This window comes from Canis aureus, chromosome 26 (genome assembly GCF_053574225.1).
Source record: "Canis aureus isolate CA01 chromosome 26, VMU_Caureus_v.1.0, whole genome shotgun sequence".
NCBI lineage: Eukaryota > Metazoa > Chordata > Mammalia > Carnivora > Canidae > Canis > Canis aureus.
In genome coordinates, this window is record NC_135636.1 from 24,898,712 (window position 1) to 24,917,131 (window position 18,420).

General features: G+C 40.9%; 1 long non-coding RNA gene across 1 annotated transcript; it reads left to right on the forward strand.

Moving 5' to 3' along the window:
- The first annotated feature begins 592 nt into the window (after positions 1-592).
- LOC144298089 (uncharacterized) lies at positions 593-6,110 on the forward strand. The gene is made up of 2 exons (XR_013365079.1): positions 593-686; positions 5,686-6,110. It is a non-coding gene; the product is annotated as an uncharacterized LOC144298089 (long non-coding RNA).
- Positions 6,111-18,420: the final 12,310 nt, after the last annotated feature.

Consider the following 18,420-nt stretch of genomic DNA (forward strand, 5'->3'; position numbering starts at 1 on the left):
TTGGGATACAGGTGCCCCTTCAAATCACTATGTCTGTATCCTTTGGATAAATACCTAATAGTGTAACTGCTGGGTTGTAGGGTTGCTCTATTTTCAACTTCTTGAAGAACCTCCATACTGTTTTCCAGAATGACTGTACCAGCTTGCATTCCCACCAACAGTACAAGAGGCTTCTCCTTTCTCTGCATCCCTGCCAACACCTTTCATTTCCTGACTTGTTAATTTTAGCCATTCTGACTGCCATGAGGTGGTATGTCATTGTGGTTTTGATTTGCACTTCCTTGATGTGGAGTACTGCTGAGCATTTTTTCATATGTCTGTTGGCCATTTGTATGCCTTCTTTGGAGAAATGTCTGTTCATGTCTTCTACCCATTTCTTGACTGGATTATTTGTTTTTTTGGCTGTTGAGTTTGATAAGTTCTTTATAGATTTTGGATACTAGACCTTTATCTGATAAGGCATTTATAAATATCTTCTCCCTTTCTGTAAGCTGTCTTTGGGTTTTATTAACTGTTTCATTTGCTGTGCATAAGTTTTTATCTTGATCAAGTCCCAGTAGTTCATTTTTGCTTTTGTTTCCCTTGTCTTTGGAGATGTGTCTAGGAAGAAGTTGCTACAACCAAGGTCAAAGAGATTGCTGCCTGTATTCTCCTCTAGGATTTGGATGGATTCCTGCCCACATTAGGTCTTTCATCCATTTTGAGTTATTTTATTCTGTATGTGTAAGAAAATGGTCCAGTTTCATTCTTCAGTATGTGGCTATCCAATTTTCCAACACAATTTGCTGAAAATATTTTTTCCATTGGATATTCTTTTCTTTCAATAAATAAAAGATTAAAATATCAAAGATTAGTTGACCATAGAGTTGAGGGTTCATTTATGGGATCTCTCTTCAGTTCTACTGATGTATGTGTCTATTTTTCTGTCTTACTGATCACAACTTTGTAATACAGCTTGAAGTTCAAAATTGTGATACCACCAGCTTTGGTTTTTCTTTTTTCAACATTCCTTTGGCTTTTCAGAGTCTTTTCTGATTCCATACAAATTTTAGCATTATTTTTTCCAGCTCTCTGAAAAATTCTGATGATGTATTGTTAAGGATAGCATTGAATATATAGATTTTTTGGGGTAGCAGATATTTTAACAATATTGGTTCTTCCCGTCCATGAGCACAGGAAGTTTTTCCAATTTTTTATGTCTTCCTCAATTTCTTTTATAAGTGTTCTATAGTTTTCAGAGTACAGATCCTTTACCTTTTGGTTAGGTTTATTCCTAGGTATCTATAGCTTTTCTGATTTCTTATTGTATTGTATTGTTTTGTTTTTGATAAAAGCCAGCCATTCTAAGGAATGAAGAGATATCTCACTGTGGTTTTGATTTTCATTTTTCCAATGACTGGTGATCTTCAACATCTTGTCATGTGCTTTCTCACCATTTGAATACCTTCTTTGGAGAAATGTCTATTGTAGTCTTTGGTCCATTTTTTTTTTGGTCCATTTTTTAACTGGGCATTTTGTTATTTGGTTGCTGAATTATAGGAGTTCTTTATAATGCTAGTTATTAATCCATTGTGATAAATATGCTTTGCATCATTGAGTTAACTTTCTCCTATTCTGTGAGTTATTTTGTCACTTTTGATATTGTCCTCTGCTGTACAAAAGCTTTTAATTTTGGTGAAGACCAATTCATATATTTTTTATTTTCTTATGTGTGCTTTTGGGGTCATGCCCTAGAAATCACTGCTAAATTCAATATCATGAGTTTTGCCTATAGTTTTTCCTCAGATGTTTATGGTTTTAGCTCTTAAACTTAAGTCCTTTCAAACAATCTGAGTTCATTTCTCTATGTAGAGCAAAGTAAGGGTTCAATTTTGTTCTTCACATTTAGATATCTTGTTTTCCCAGCACTTGGTGTTGTTCTTTATGAAAAGGCTGTTCTTACTCCATTGAATAATCTTAGCACTGTTGTTGAAAACTATTGGACTTTATATGTGAGGATTCATTGCTGGGGCCTCTATGCTATTCCATTGCTCTATATTTGTATCTTATTCTCAGTATCATAGTACTCTGATTATTACAGTTTGTAATAAGTATTCAAATAAAAAGTATGAGTTCCCCAATTATGTTCTTTTCCAGGATTGTTTGGTGATTTGACATCCCTTGAGATTGTATATGAATTTTAGAATGGGCTTTTCTGTTTCTGAAAAAAAATGCCGTGGGATTTTGATAGTGATTGTTTGAATATCAAGATTGCTTTAGGTAGTACTGATGAAGCCTTCCAACCCACCAGTGGGGGATGTTTTTCCATTTATTTATGGCTTCTTTTATTTCTTTCAGCAATGTTTTGCATTTTTCAGTGTTTTTTCCATACAAAAATTTACTCCTAAGTATTTTATAGTTTTTGATGTCAGTGTAAGTGGAATTGTTTGAATTTCCTTTTTGAGTTGTTCATCACTAGCATATAGAATGCTCCTGGTTCATGACTATTGTATTTGTATAACACAAAAGAGCTGAATCAATTATTAACTCTAACAGTTTATGTTTATGTGTGGAACCTTTAAGATTGCTACTCATGAAATCATGTCATGTGCAAAGAAATATAGTTTTACTCAGTCCTTTGCAGTTTGGATGCTACTTATTTATTTTTCTTGCCTAATTACATTTCTGGAATTTCTACTATTGTGTTGATACAAGTGGTGAAAGTAGGCATCTTTGCCATGTTCCTGGTCTTAGAGGAAACCTTTCAGACCTTCCCCATGTAGGATGATGTTAGTTATAGGTATTTCATATATGACTTTATCATTTTGTGTAGGTTTCCATCTATTCCTAGTTTATTGATTGTTTTTATCACGAAATATCTTTAATTTTGTTGACCGATTTTCTGAATCAAAAGAAATGATCATGTTCATTTTCCTTCATTCTATAAATGTGGACTATTACACTGTCTGACTTTCATATGTTGAATCTGCATTCTGCATTCCAGGAAGATATTCCACTTGGATATTGTGTATAATTCTTTTAATATGCTGTTGAGCTTGATTTGCTAATGTTTTGTTGAGCATTGTTGCATCAATATTCAAACAAGATATTGGTGTGTAGTTTTCTTGGAGTGCCTTTGTTGGCTTTGGTATCAGCATAATGCTGCCCTAGGATGAGTCTCAAATAACTAGAAATTACTTAAAAGACTTCTTTCCTCTTATGTTTTTTGGAATAGTTTAAAGAGGATTAGTGTTACTTTTTTGATTTTTTTTTTTTTTTAATTTTTGGAAAGAGTCTCTCGTGAAGCTATATGGTCCTGGGCTTTTCTTTGTTGGGAAATTTTTGATTATTGATTCAATCCCTTTATTAGTGATATTCTATTCAGAAGTTCTATGTGTTCATGATTCAGCCATGGTAAGTTGTGTGTGTCTAAAAAGTCATCCATTTTATCTAGGATTTCCCATTTATTGGTGTACAATGTTCAGTGTATTCTTTTTGAATCTCCTTTATTTCTACGATATTCTTTGTAATGTCTTCCTCTTATTTCTGACTTTAGTTAGAGAAGTCATTTCTCTCTCTCTCTCTCTCTTTTGTTAGTCAATCTAGCTAATGTTTTGTCAACTATGTTGGTTATTCTGAAGAGGTACTCTTCAGTTTGTTTAATTTCCCTCTTGTTTTTTATTCAAATTATTTTTTATCTCTATACTAGCCCTTTTTACTTCGTTCTGCTAGCTTTGGGTTTATTTTTCACTTATTTCTCTGATATCTTACAATGAGAGTTGTTAATAGATTTGTGATCTTGCCTCTCTCTAAATGTAGGCATTACACCTATAAATTTTGACTTGGCACTGCTGTCACCACAGACCATTGGGTTTGAGCATGTTGTGTTTTCATTTTCATTTATCCCAAGGTGTTTTCTAAATCCTCTATGATTCCTTCTTTGCCCTTTTGGGTTTTTTAGAGTGTGTTGTTTCATTTCAATACATTTGAGGGCACCTGGGTGGCTCAGTGGTTGAGCATCTGTCTTTGGCTCAGGTCCTGATCCGGGAATCCCTGGATCAGGTCCTGCATCGGGCTCCTGATAGGTCGCCTGCTTCTCTCTCTGCCTCTATCTCTGTGTTTCTCATGAACAAATAAATAAAATCTTTAAAAAAATACATTTGAGAATATTGATTACTTCTTCTGCTATTGATTTCTAGTTTTATTTTGCAAAGAACTCCATCAATTGACTGCTTGAATAGTCCTTTCAGATTCTTTTTTTATAAATTTATTTTTTATTGGTGTTCAATTTGCTAACATCTAGAATAACACCCAGTACTCATCCCATCAAGTGCCCCTCTCAGTGCCCATCACCCAGTCACCCCCACCCCCCGCCCACCTCCCCTTCCACAACCCCTAGTTCGTTTCCCAGAGTTAGGAGTCTCTCATGTCTGTCTCCCTTTCTGATATTTCCCATTCACTTTTTCTGCTTTCCCCTTTATTTCCTTCCACTATTTTTTATATTCCCCAAATGAATGAGGCCATATAATGTTTGTCCTTCTCCGATTGACTTATTTCACTCAGCCTGCTCACTCAGCCTGTATGATAGTGGCCCATACAAAATTTTTTTTTATGCTAACCTATTTCTATAATAGTCTGCGGAGACATGTAGTTAACAGAACAATGGCCCTGCAAAGAGGTCTGTATCCTAATACCCAGAACCTGTGAATAGTTTCCTCTTACACAGGAAATGAGATTTTGCAGAAGTAGTTAAGTCATAACTCTTGCTATTAAGAGATTATCCTAGATCATCAAAGTGGCTCTGACATAGTCACAGGAGTCCTTGTAAGAAGGAGGCAGGAAAGTCAAAGTCAGAAAAGGAGAAGTGAGAATAGAGGCAAGAATTTGATACGGTAAGAAAATGGGAACCATGAGTAAAGGAATGTGGGCAGCTTCTAGAATTTGGAAAAGCAAGGAAGAGATCGCCAGAAGAAATGCATCATGACTGACCCTTGGTGTTAGCCCAACAACACTAATTTTGGATTCCTGATCCCAGAATTATAAGATAGTACATTTCAGGCACTACATTTTTAATAATTTATTACAATAGCATTTGAAAACTAATATAATGTGATTTCAGTATGGGAAAAAAAATCCCAGAGATTTAAAACATTGTGTTGCTTCTCATTTGAACTGCCTGTTCATTGTGTTTTTGGAAGCTCTGCCATCACTGTCACGTAAGTATCCAAACTAATGAAGGGATCTCAGCATAGATTTGCATGTGGAAGAGAGAAGTTGATCCACAGAGGTTTTTGATGTTAAATGCACAGCCCAGAAAATACACCCATTCCATTAGCTCATACACAACACTCTAAAGAAGTCTCATGGTCCTGAGAGTGTCTGATCAGAAAGTGCAACACTCCATGAGGCCAGAAAGTGAACACTCAGAAACATTTGGTGAAGTATGATGCTTCCAGAGAGTACTGAGGCACTTAGACCTACTGTGTGACACATCACTGAGTCTCGGTGTCCCTTCGCTTCCTCATTTGTGATAGGGTCTCATCTTATAGGCTCATTGTGAGGGTCACATGCCATGTATGTGCAACGTGCTGAGTCCAGGCCTGCTCGCGGGGTGCACTCAGTCAATGAGCTGTTGTGAATAAACCCTTGAAGAAATATGTAGGATCACATAAGGATGGATAAATGACTGCTTTGTTTTACCTCCAGGTGTGGCAGGTGAGTTGGAGCTGCAAGTGATCCAGCCTGAGAAGTCAATATCTGTTGCAGCTGGACAGACTGCCACTCTGCGCTGCACCCTGACCTCCATGATCCCCACTGGGATGGTTAAGTGGTTCAAGGGGACAGGGCCATGCTGGGAGTTAATCTTCTCCTTCCATTGGGACCACTTCCCCTGAGTAACAAAAGTTTCAGATGCCACAAAGAGAAACAACATGGACTTAACCATAAGCATCAGTAATATCACCCCAACAGACACAGGATCCTACTATTGCGTGAAGTTCCAGAAAGGAAACTCCATGTAGAGTTCAAGTCTGGACCAGGCACCTAGGCCACCATGAGTATGACTATGGCATGACATCCTTCTTCCCCTGGTTATGACAAGTCAATAAGAATGCCCTCCATTGTCTAAGCAACAGCTAAGAATCAGGTGTTGTAGTGGGTGCCCCTGATTTCAGCCCCTTCCACATATCAGAGAATTTGAAGCCTAGAGATGTTATGCTATTTGCTCAAGGTGCCCCACTGGGAAAACAGTGGGAAACTCTAGAATCCCCAGTCTGAGGGCTCCGCAGCTCTTGCCTTTTCCAATCCTGACCAGCCCTCTGGTTCCAGGGATGAGGGAATGAAAGTCTGAGTGACTTACCCAGTCACAAGATCTGACCTCAACCCTGACTCCAGAGAGCACTCCCCTCAATGTATTACTGTTCTCTTTACTCAGCACTTATTGAGCACCTGCTGTGTGCAGGCTCTGCTCTGGGTGCTGGGGAAGCAGCAGGGAACAAAACAGGCAGAGCTTCTCTCTCATGAAGCTTAAGTTCCCTTCCCTTCCAGTGAGAATAAATGCCCCCTTGGCAGAGAGGTGGATCAATGTCTTTCTTTCAGCTTCAGAAAAATCACAGTGAGAAGAAGCACAGGCTCACTGTTTATTCTGGCATCTCACGTTGGAAATGATGACGGTGAGTCTGAAAGAAAAGCTTCATGTAATTTGGGGACTGACTCACAAAATAGTGACCGAATCTCCCCATAACTCCTGGACATAGGCAGAGAAGGTAGCTGTATCCTGATGGTACAAGTATTACAGAACTTTTTAGTAGCACATTCCCTGAGGATGACTGGGGGCATTTCCTGGAGGGTGTTTTGAGTCCCTTGAGCAAAAGTTCATATTCTAGACTCAGCTGTTGGGACCCCACATTTTCTCTCTGTTGCTGAGGCGTCAGCAGGTCTTGGCACCCAGAAGGACCCCTCCCCATAATTGTTTGCAGTGCAGAAACTCAGAGGGAAAAGGAGGATGGTGTCACTGTCGGGCTGGAGAAGGTGGGACACTTGCTCAGTTGTGGACAACAAGACTGGAGGCCACAGGAAGTCCCTAGGGCTGCAGTAAGGGATCGGAGTAACCTCTTTGTACCTGGATGAAAATAGTTTGGCTCCTTGGTGAGGTATAGAGAGAGACTATCCAGGGCAGTTCTCTCACAAAGTTGTCTTCATTTTTACAGATAAGGAGATCATAGGGAAAAATTTCCAGAGCCAAGCTCTGCAAAGGGGCTAGCAGCTCCATTTACTAGGGCTTGAGAAGAATATTCACAGGGGGATTCAACATTATAATGAGGTTGATCTAACAGTCAGCCACTATCTGATTCATCTGCTCTTTTCATCTGCATTTCCATATAAAATTCCAAACAACTGTTTGCATTGCCTCACTTGCCCCTCACTGCAACCCTGGGAAAAAGAGAAATGCCTGCTGTTCCATTTCACAGAGGAGGGCCACACTGTGCCATGGTCCCATCTGGTTCTGGCTTCCATGGGGTCCTGCTCCACCCCTGCTTCCCCTGTAAGAAAGCTGCACAGGCTCTCTGAGGTTTCCAGGGAGGCAGCGAGGAACCCTGGATACCAAGAGTGAGAGCCATCAGAAATGTCCTTCCTGTGCCCAGATTGCTGGGAAGTCACCTGGCAGAAGAGAGAAGGGACTCTGAACTCAGGCCTGGAACTGCACCTGGGCCCTGCGCCCAACTCACAGTTCAGCTCTGGAACCTCGTGTCCTCCTCTGTGTGATGAGGAGATGACACTGCCCTCCTCACACTATCAGGAGGGCTGAGGCTTCTCCACAGTGTCACACACGTACGGTTAGTGCTGTTGACTACCGTCATGCTTACTGTTCATTGATGCTCCTCTTGTAGCCAAACTCTCTCCCCACATGGTGTCTGGCCCCATGGCCAGGGCCACACCTCAGCAGACAATGAGCTTCACCTGCAAGTCGCACGGCTTCTCCCCCAGAAGCAGCACCCTGAGATGGTTCAAAAATGGGAATGAACTGGCAGTCCTTCAGACCACTCTGTACCCAGAGGGAGACAATGCTTCCTAGAGCATCTCTAGCACAACCAAGCTGGTGCTTCCCCGGGGGACATTCGCTCCCAGGTCATCTGCGAGGTGGCCCACATGACCCTGGAGGGGAGCCCTCCTCTTTGTGGGGCTGCCAACTTGTCTGAGACCTTCCAAGGTAGATGCCCCTCACCCCCAGCCCAATCCCAGGTCTGGCCCCCAAGCCTAGGAGCCTGCCCCTCCCCCACTCTGCTCCAGGCCTTCCATTGTCTGGAGTCTGAATCCTGAAAGACCCTCCCAGTCATCTGACGCATAGATGTATAGTCATCTGCTACTGCTTCTATGGCAGCTTCCAGGTGAACACCTATCATGTGCTGAGCACTGTGTTAGGTTTCATTTACTTTACCATGGCAATTCCAATTATTAAGCACCTGCTGTAACCCAAGCTATCATGTGCTTGGTGATTTCATTTGTTTTGCTACAGTTATTCTGTTTTACTGCATGCCAGGAACTTGCAGTGTCTTGATTTCACTCATTCTTATCCTAATAGCTATCAGTCCTTGAGCACCTACTGTGTGCTGGGCACTGTACTTAGGGATGTCATTCACATGCAGACTACCCTCAGTGTTTGAGCACCAGCTGCATGCCTAGCACTGTTTTGGGTGATTCCCTTGCTGTGCGGTGGGAGCTAGGTTCTCAAGCCTCCCCCCTCCCCCATGATCTGTCTGTTCCATAAGGTCAGAACTTCTGCTCTGTGCTGTTTCAGTTCCACTCACCTTGGAGTGGTACTCTAAGGCACCCCATGGCAGGGGACCAGGTGAATGTCACTTGCCAAGTGAAGAAGTTCCACCCTCAGTGCCTACAGCCGACCTGTTTGGAGAATGGAAATGTGTCCCGAACAGAAATGGCCTTGGTGGCCTCCAACCTCCTAGAGAACAAGGATGGGACTGGTGAATTCATCCACCCACAGGGAAGATGTAGTGTTCACCTGCCTGGTCCAGCTTAAGGGGCAGTTCACCGTCATCAAAAACCATACCCTGAAAAAAAAAAAAAACCATACCCTGTGGCTTCTGCCTGCCAGAAGGACCAGAAAAACACTTAAACCCCAGGGTGAGGCTTCAGTGATCCTGTTCCTAGTATCCTACCTCCTGCTCCTTCACCTGACAGTGATTAACTCACTATGCCAGGCCAGCCATCCCTCCCCCTGCTCTTTCTCACCTAAGGGTGGTCTGTATCCTTTCTAGACCTTTCCATCCTCACTCCAGCAAATGTCTATACCTGCCACTCTGAAATTCCAAGAAGTAGCCCTGGAGACCGGAGTTTTAAGTTTGAATCAGGTTCCTGGGTGACCATGGGTAGTCACAGCACAGCCTCCTTTTGTCCCATTTGTGATAACGGATCAGCACTAATCATGATTACTTACTGCAGTATTACTTTATGCGAATTCCAGTTCATTTCTGATCTCCTTTCCTGCTTCAACCAACCCTGTGACCTTGGAATTTTACAGAAGGGACTTGGGAAGCAATGAAAGACAGGTGGTGAAGATTTCTTGCCTTTAGATGATGAGATAAACTATTCAAGGGATACTGGAGTCCTTAAAATAGGACCAGAGACCTATACAACAAACATGTGTCAATTATAGCAGCAGGGAATTTTCCCAAGGACCTACAGAGTCCCTTTTCTACAATCAAAATATTTATTTCTCTCTCATGTAACATCAGGAGGAGGTTGAGCCAGGTTTCCAGGAGTCTGCTCTGGAGTACCTCTCAAAGGCCCATGATCCTTCTAACATGCCCTATGGCATTGTCCTCGCTGCTGGGTCAGCACTGGATCACTGAGTGTCCATGTCTGTACTGGCTGGGAGAGTAGAGATAGGAAGGGAAGAACTAATGATTTCACTTAAAACTAGAGGTATGCAAATGTTACATATTGTGTCCACTAATGACTTAGTCATGGATATACATCCAGTTGCAAATGGAGTTCACAATTATATGGTCACGTGATTAATGACATTGGTTTTTCTATGAAATCAATGCAACTACACACTTCCAAAAATTAATAATAATTGCCTAATAGCATCTAAAATGGAGTATATATTCACATCCTCCAAAATTTCTTCTGTAATTTTATTTTTTGCACTTAACATGGTTTTGAGTTAACTGTAAATTCAACTGTAAATGCTTGAAAGAATTTTCCTGTGAAACATGTGGGCCTCCACACTTCTTTGATTTGAAAAGAATCTGAATAGCTAACTAAGGCTACTCAAATTCTTTATTTCATTTTGGATGTTTGTGACAGGGAGTGCTTTGAGGAACTTGTTCCATTTTGTCAAATTTCTGTCCACAGAGCTGCTTATAATATTACCTTATTTTCTTTTCAATGACTGTAGGTACTGTAGTGATATCTCATCATTTTTCTTTTTTTTTCATTGTCAGACTGCTAAAAGTTTTTCAATTTTATCACTCTTTCCAAAAAACCCACTTTTGTTTCAGTGATTTTCTCAATTGTTTGTTTTTAATTTCATTGCCTTTCTCTCTCCTTTTTTTAAATTTCCTTCTGCTTGCTCTGGGTTTATTTTACTCCTCATTTTTTTTAAATGGGAACCAAGGTTATTAAACTAGACCTTTTTTATTTGAATGCCATATCTGAGCCTTCATCTGTGCCCAGCAATCAGAAGTGTGGAGCCAGGATATCTTGGACCTATCCTGTTCTACCTCCCACCAGGCCTTGGGACTTCATCAGCCAGCTGAAAGAGACCAAGGTCCAAATATGCACATTAGGGCTAGCCTTCTAGATGCTTCCCATACAAACTTCACACATCAAGTGCCCTGGGAAGCAGAATCTAAGATGATATTAGAAAGGGAAACTCACTGTGGAGTGCTGCCCAATCCACATGCATGAAAGAGGGAAGGAGGCAGGACTGGCAAAGGGAAATTTTGAACACAATGCAGCACAGCAAGACATGGCCCATGGACATAGGATTGGCTAGTTGGATGCACTTTTTGAGTTATTTTAAATGGAGTGGAGGGGCTAAGCCTCAGTACCCCCACTTTTTCCAGTCCTCTGCTGCAGGCTCCCTTCTAAGCAAGTGCAAACATGGGCAATAGAGCTCTTTCAACTGAAAAAAAAAGCCCAGAAGTTTACCCATCTGAGATCTACCATCCTCCAATATGCCAGGGGGCAAATATGGTGAGCTCTCTGTTCCTTCCTTTAAGATTATTCCATGTATTTCAAAAATTATTTGCATTTCTTAATGTAAATATACAAGAAAAAACCAGTTATTGGGAAAAGAGAAAGAATATGAAGCTGTCACAGTGATCAATCACTATAGGCTTTAAAAGATGTGATGCTTACTTATCGTGAGATGAGCACCTATTCGTTACATAGGGATTTGTGGCCTGAGGAAGAGCTGGCAGCAAAGTTTGTACTTCATGCAATTGCTCATGGTAAATTCCACATGATAAAAAGAAATGTGTGTTGGGGGACTGATGCTATTTAACTGACCTGTGGCAACTGACATTCATAGGCATCAGCACCATGCAAAGTGAGAACTGCCTGTGTGTGTCTCTTCCTCAAATAGGGTGTCAACTCTGACAGAGAAGGGACCATACCTGTGTCCTCAGTTCCCAGAACAATGACTGCCATGTGGTAGGCCATCACATTAAAAAAAACAAACAAACAAATTGGTGAATACTTCATTGAAGATATCAGTTTCTACTAGATGTCAGATTGTAAAATAACATTTCACTTAATTCAATCAACTGGTACATGTACCTAAAAACTTTTCGTTAAATACTACTCTCTCTTCTTTGTGTTGAAAAATTCTACCAGAACTTCATATCCTCCAGAAAGTAAGCAAGTGGATTTTCAAAAAACAAAACAATAACCCTTTCCTGAGTGTGTCAAATGAGTACAGGAACCTCCTGGAAGAGCAATGGCCAAAGTGCAACAGTTTGAGCAACAAATAAATAAAGCAGTATATCTGGTTCTGCTATGATCTGAATGTTCAAGTCTCCACAATATTCAAGTGTTAGAATCTTCAAGCCCACTTGTTGGTGTTAGAAGATGGGGCCTCTGGGGGCACTGGGTGGCTCAGTGGTTGAGCGTCTGCCTTTGCTCAGGTTGTGATCCTGGGGTCTTGGAATTGAGCCCCACATCGGGCTCCCCACAGGAAGCCTGCTTCTCCCTCTGCTTATGTCTCTGCCTCTCTCTGTGTCTCTCATGAAAAAAAATAAAATGTTTAAGAAAAAAAAGAAGATAGGTCCTCTGGACAGTGAGAAGGTCATGAATGTTCCACCCTCATGAGTGGGATTAGTCCTTATAAAAGAAACCCCCCAGTGCTCCCCAGCCACTTCAGCCACATGAAGACACAATGAAAAATCCATAGAGGGCCCTCCTCCAACCACACTGGCTCCCTGATCTCAGGTTCCAGCTTCCACAACTGTGAGCAAGAATTTTCCTTTGTGATAAGCCACCCAGTCTGGGATATTTTGTTATAGCTGCTTGAATTGACCAAGACTGATTATATAACCCCACACATGAGATAAATATCTTTGAGCTCATATTGATAAAAATTAATAAATGAATAAATTGATAAATTGAAGAGAAGAAATAATGTATAATGACTGATATATTTACTATTCCATTTTCCAGAATGCCATATAGTTGGAGCCATGCAGTATGCAGGATTTTCCTTTCGATTAATAATAAACATTTAAGATTCTTCCCTATCTTTTCAGGGCTTTCAGGTGCTCATTTCCTTTAGCACCATATAATATTCCACTGTCTGGATATACCACAATTTCTTTATCCATTTACCTACTGAAGGTCATCTGGATTGCTTTCATGCTTGGCAATTATGACTAAAGCTTCCATAAATTGTGAGAAGGAATCTGTTCTAGGCCTCTCTCCTACCTTCTGGCAGACTCAGACCACCCACAGATTGTACATGGCCTTCTCCTTGTGGTTTCACATCATCTTCCCTCTGTACATGACAACTAAGCTAAACTGTGCCTGAACTCCTGGTCCACAGGAACTATGAAAAGTATATGTTTTTTAAACCAGTAAGTTTGTGGCAGTTTGTTATTCAGCAAGTCCCCTTGTTTATACAGTGAGTACTACTCCAGGCCATTTTCCTATTGTGATGCAGAAGGAAGGTATCCTCTTCCTTTCTGTACATTGGCCTCCTTCCTCTCATCTCATATGGCAACTCAATTTGTAATCTTCATGCATTGGTATCAGTACATGTTGCTAAAAGAGTGTATAATGAGTCCTCACCTTGACCTAGAACCAGACCCTCAGTTTATCTTGGTCCAAGACAAAAAAACAAGAGAAATGATGCAAAATTTCTTTCCAGGGAACTTTGGGTGAAGAATTCTAGGTGAGCCAACCTGAGAATCCAGTTTCAGTCAGAAGTGGAGAGACCTTAACCCTGGGCATTCCCCAGTAGGACCTGTCTTGTGGTTTAGGGAGAGTGTCCAGAATGACAACTTGTCTACAATTTCAATGGAAGTTGCTGCCCCTGAGTAAATGAAGTAGAAAACACAGAGGTCAACCAAACAGACTATTCTATCTGCATTAGTGATGTGTTGCCCAAATATGTGGGCATCTATTACTGTGTGAAGTGAATAATAGGGCATCCAGGTGTCTGGTGGCTCTGTCAGTTAAGCATCCGATTCTTGGTTTCAGCTCATCTCATGATCTCAGAGTCATGAGATCAAGCCTCAGGTCAGGCGCTCTCTTGCACTCTCTCTCATTCAAATAAAGTAAATCTTTTTTAATGAAATCTTTTTTAATCTTTTCATGAACCTATGTGTTCATGAAGGGTGACTACAGTCTGAGAAACCTCAGTCTTTTGGTTTGTAAAAATAAATTTTTCAAAATTTGAAACACTTACCAAATCATCACCATACATTGGACACTGTGCCCCTTCATCTGCAAACAACCCTTAGGCTGGGATTCAATAAATGGCCCCTCTGTCCCTTGGAGGCCCTGTGCCCCATATTCAATCAAGCCATGTTGACAGACTATGCTTTTCTCTGATGGCCCAACCACCAAAACCTAAACATAGGGCAAGAGAAATTCAAAAATAAAAAGATATTCAGTAGGTAAATTGCAACCACAAGTGTGCACTGCATGGTTCAAAACATTGGTAAACTGAATCTAGAAGTCTGACTGGCTTGAACTCAGGGATAAACCTGAGCTCAAGAATAGACATTGTGTCTATTGTGCCTATTTCCTGACTCCACATATCAGTCACAGAACCTTGCCGCCACATGTATTAGCTTCTGAATTTGGATGAAATCTCAACATGAGTGAAGTGAGTCCCCAAACCTAATATCTCCTGAGTCAAAGCAAAGGGATCTATAGGTAGGCAGAACCTCTACAAGCCTGCACAATTCCACTCACCCATTTCTAACTGGAATGTGATTGAGGCCTGGTGGCACGTCCCTGAGGGCCACCACAATGCAGGCAGGGACCCCATTCCCCACACAGGAAGTCAGTGGGTAGATGTGGTCTCCTACTATGGCTTTGGGGGAGCCAGGAGACCAGAAGGAGGGGTTTTGGATATCACCACCCCCAGATATTGTTTGAAAAAGCTGTCCTGGAGGGGTCAAATCATTCTGTTGGCACTTGATCTTTCCCTGATCTGCCTTACCTCCAGTTCTGCTCTTCTCTTATTTTCTGAAGACAATCAGTGTTTCCTACTTCTTACCACTCTCTGAATTAATTACATTAAATACAATGAGATCAGTGTATCCATCTGCTCTGCTGGGAAAACCAGCCTTCTTCAGTAATGTTTTCTTCAAGTCCAACCACATTCCACGCCATCCAACTGGCCATGGAAAATTTACATATTTCCCTCAAGCTGAAAAATATAGTATAGGTGGCTTACCTGCCATTCTCTTGCATTTGTCTGTGGTTTCACTGTAGGTACCACAAGCTGGATCTCCCTGCCCTTGGTTTAGTGTTAGACTATACCATGCTGTGTGTTCGTATGAATTCTACTGAAATACATAACATTTTATCATATATAAACATCTTCCAGATTTTCCTCATTATGAATACATTCTACTGCATAGCTGAAATCAGTTGAAAAGAATTCTAGAAGTCGTTAGATTATAATTTCAGAAGCCAGGAATCACAAACATATAGTCTTAAAGTTGTAAGATCAGTATGATGGTAAACATGCTGCGTCTGGCATAATCTCAGCTTTGCCCCTTGTGACCTTGGGCAAGTTACTGAACTTCCCCAAACCCTAGTTCCTTCTTATGTAAAATCTCAGTATCTTGGACTCATAACTGTGTAGAGTCTGTGAATATTCAAATCTTAGAATTATCAAGTCACAGAGTAAGGAAACTGACTTGTAGGTTCTTAAATGGAATGTAACGCTCATCTTTGCATCTTTCATAGCCAAAGTGGAAAAAAAAACAGAGAGAAAGAGAGAGAGAGAGAGAGAGAGAGAGATTTTGATGGCTTTCCTCAATCTCATCATTCTTTCATCCATGCATTCCTCCATTCCCCCTTGCATCAAGCATACATTCAAAATGTACACTTTCATTCAGCCATGCATTTATTTATGCATACCTCTGTTAATAGATACCTGTGTCCTCCCCTGGGGTTGGCCCTGGGCAGATGACCCATCTTCAAGGAACCCCCAGGCTCTCACAGCGAATTTCCTATAGTAACTGATTACTTTCCTGGACTGTGTCAGTTTCCCCTACAGTGATAGTGTCCCAGTCTCCATTCTCTTCAGACTTGGTGTCTATTATCTGCTACATGCAGAAATTCTAACTACAGAGTGTGCATCTCACCTGGATAGAAAACTGTCATATCTTCAAGGGAGCTGAGCAACTCACATCCAAGCAGAATAGCAATGGGAACTACACCATTAGAAAAGCTTACATTAAAAAAAAAAAAAAAAGAAAGAAAGAAAGAAAGAAAAAAAGAAAAGAAAAGCTTACATTTGGTGAATGTGTCGGCACAGGAGTCCGAAAGAGTGCTCACTGTAAGGTGCAACATGAGGTACACTCTCCCATCCAGGCCAACCTCACAGTCCACACACCCCATGGCACATACAAGCCCATTGGAAGCCCAGATAAGCTCATCTCTACTGCTTTGAGCTACTGTGTCACTCTTATATCCTAGGTGGAGTGAGGTATTAAACTCACAGAGAGCCATTTGCTGCCCCATTCTGCCTATTGGTACTCAGGTCCAGAGATGCCTGTCCTTATGTTCATGGCTTTCCTTCTGGGCTTCAAGGTGCTTCAACTTTCATAGTCATCTACATCTACAGGTGGCAGACCCTATCACAGGTGAGTTTGAGGCAGGCCTATACAGGAAGAGAGGTCATGGTCACCATCATGGGCTGACCAGAGGAGTCCAAAGTGAGCCCGCTATTTCACACAGCACATACCAGGGGGATCTAGCCTCAAGGTAAAGTTGGAAACATTCTTGTTTTCTTTAAATGTCTGTTGGAAATCTCAGAGGCTTCCAGTTCTCATGCAACCTACAGTGCCCTGGGGTTTGAAGGTTTTTGAATGAAGTCCCTTGGAATCCTGGGTGTGGGTCCAAGGTGTGGAGGTAGGATAAAGGTCAAAGCTTTGAGCTCCAATTTCCAAAGGGTGCCCCCATATACTGCTATATATGTCAAATTTCATAGAATTTATTTTTGGAATGAATAAGGAAAGTAATGCTAAACTCTACTAATGGAGCCCATCAAGAGACTGGAAGGCTCTAAATAGTGGCAAAGAGGAACATGAGTGTGGAAAAGTTCAAAACTCAGACAGAGGGGTTGGAGTGTAGTGAGTAGGGGACTTTTTTCTGATCAACACCATAAATCCAGGCACATAGAGTGCTTGCCACACAGTGATGCTCAATAAGTATTTGGGGAATTAATACAAGAATGAATGAATGAATGAATTTTTTCCCAATTGCTCTTGTATGCTCTACAATATATTGCCTCCCACCCTGTCCAAGAAGCTCACATTGGGGGAGAAGCTGCTGCCCTCACTTCTACTTTGAACATGCTCCCTTCCTCATACCCCGTGATGTTCCTTCTTTCTGAGCTTCAGAGCTGAGTCAAGGAACGGACTTTGGTCTGAAGGACCTGGGAATGTTTGTACCCTGATGCATTGATTCAAACTGGCCCTGCCTCTGCCCAAAAGAGAATCAAGTGGGTCAAGAAAACAAGATTTCCATTCTGCTCCTGATCAAGAACAATCTTTAATTTTCAGAGCACATTTTATCTTTATTTTATTTTTTATTTTTAAATGTTAATTCCAGTGTACTTAACATAGAGTGTTATATTCGTTCAGGTGTACAATATAGAATATAACAATTCTTTTTTAAAAATATTTTATTTATTCATTCATGAGAGACATAGGCAGAGGGAGAAGCAGGCTCCATGCAGGGAGCCCAATATGGGACTCAATCCCAGGACCCCAGGATCACGACCTGAGCTGAAGGCAGACGCTCAACCACTTAGCCACCAGGCGTCCCGAATATAACGATTCTATACGTTACTCAGTGCTTATCCTGACAAATGTACTCTTAATCCCTTCACCAATCATCCACCCCTGCACCCACCTCTCCTCTGGTGACCATCAGTTTGTTCTCTATAGTTGAGTCTCTTTTTTTTATTTGACTCTTCCTTTTTCCTTCATTTGTTTTGTTTCTTCAATTCCACATATAAGTGAAATCAGATGGTATTTGTCCTTCTCTGAGTGACTTATTTTGTTGTGTTATACTCTCTAGCTCCATCCATTGTTGTTGCAAATGGCAAGATTTCATTTCTTTTATGACTGAATATATTCATATATATACACACATCTTCTTTATCCATTCATCTATTGATGAATACTTGGCCTGTTTCCATAATCTGGATGAGCACATTTTACTTTTATACAGAGCTTCCCCCAGTATGATTTTATTTTGACATCTACATATTTTGAAATCACTACATGAAATAAGCACTTTTTGGTTCTGAAATATTCAAGAAATATATTTTAAAAAATCCTTGGTCCTACCATCCTATCTTGCAAAATGCTAACATTTTGCCATTATGGTCTTCTGTTTCTTTTAAAAACACTGTCCTGAGTTCAGAGTTTATCATTCTCAAAGTTGATTTTATAATTTTACAACATATTAGAAATCTCTAACCAATTCATATTTTATATAAATGCTGTTATACTGTATACAACATTCTGGAACTTTTATTTTTATGCTCAACACAGTGCATGGGATTTGTTCATGCTGATATGCAGAGTTCCATTTTATTAATTTTCCATGACTCTATAGTTCTCTATATAAGCATATGCTACAACTTAGGGATTCTTCTCAGGATGGTATGAAAGTTCTATTTGGTGTTTGGGTAATACAACTTTGCAATGAGCATTTTTCTGTCTGTTT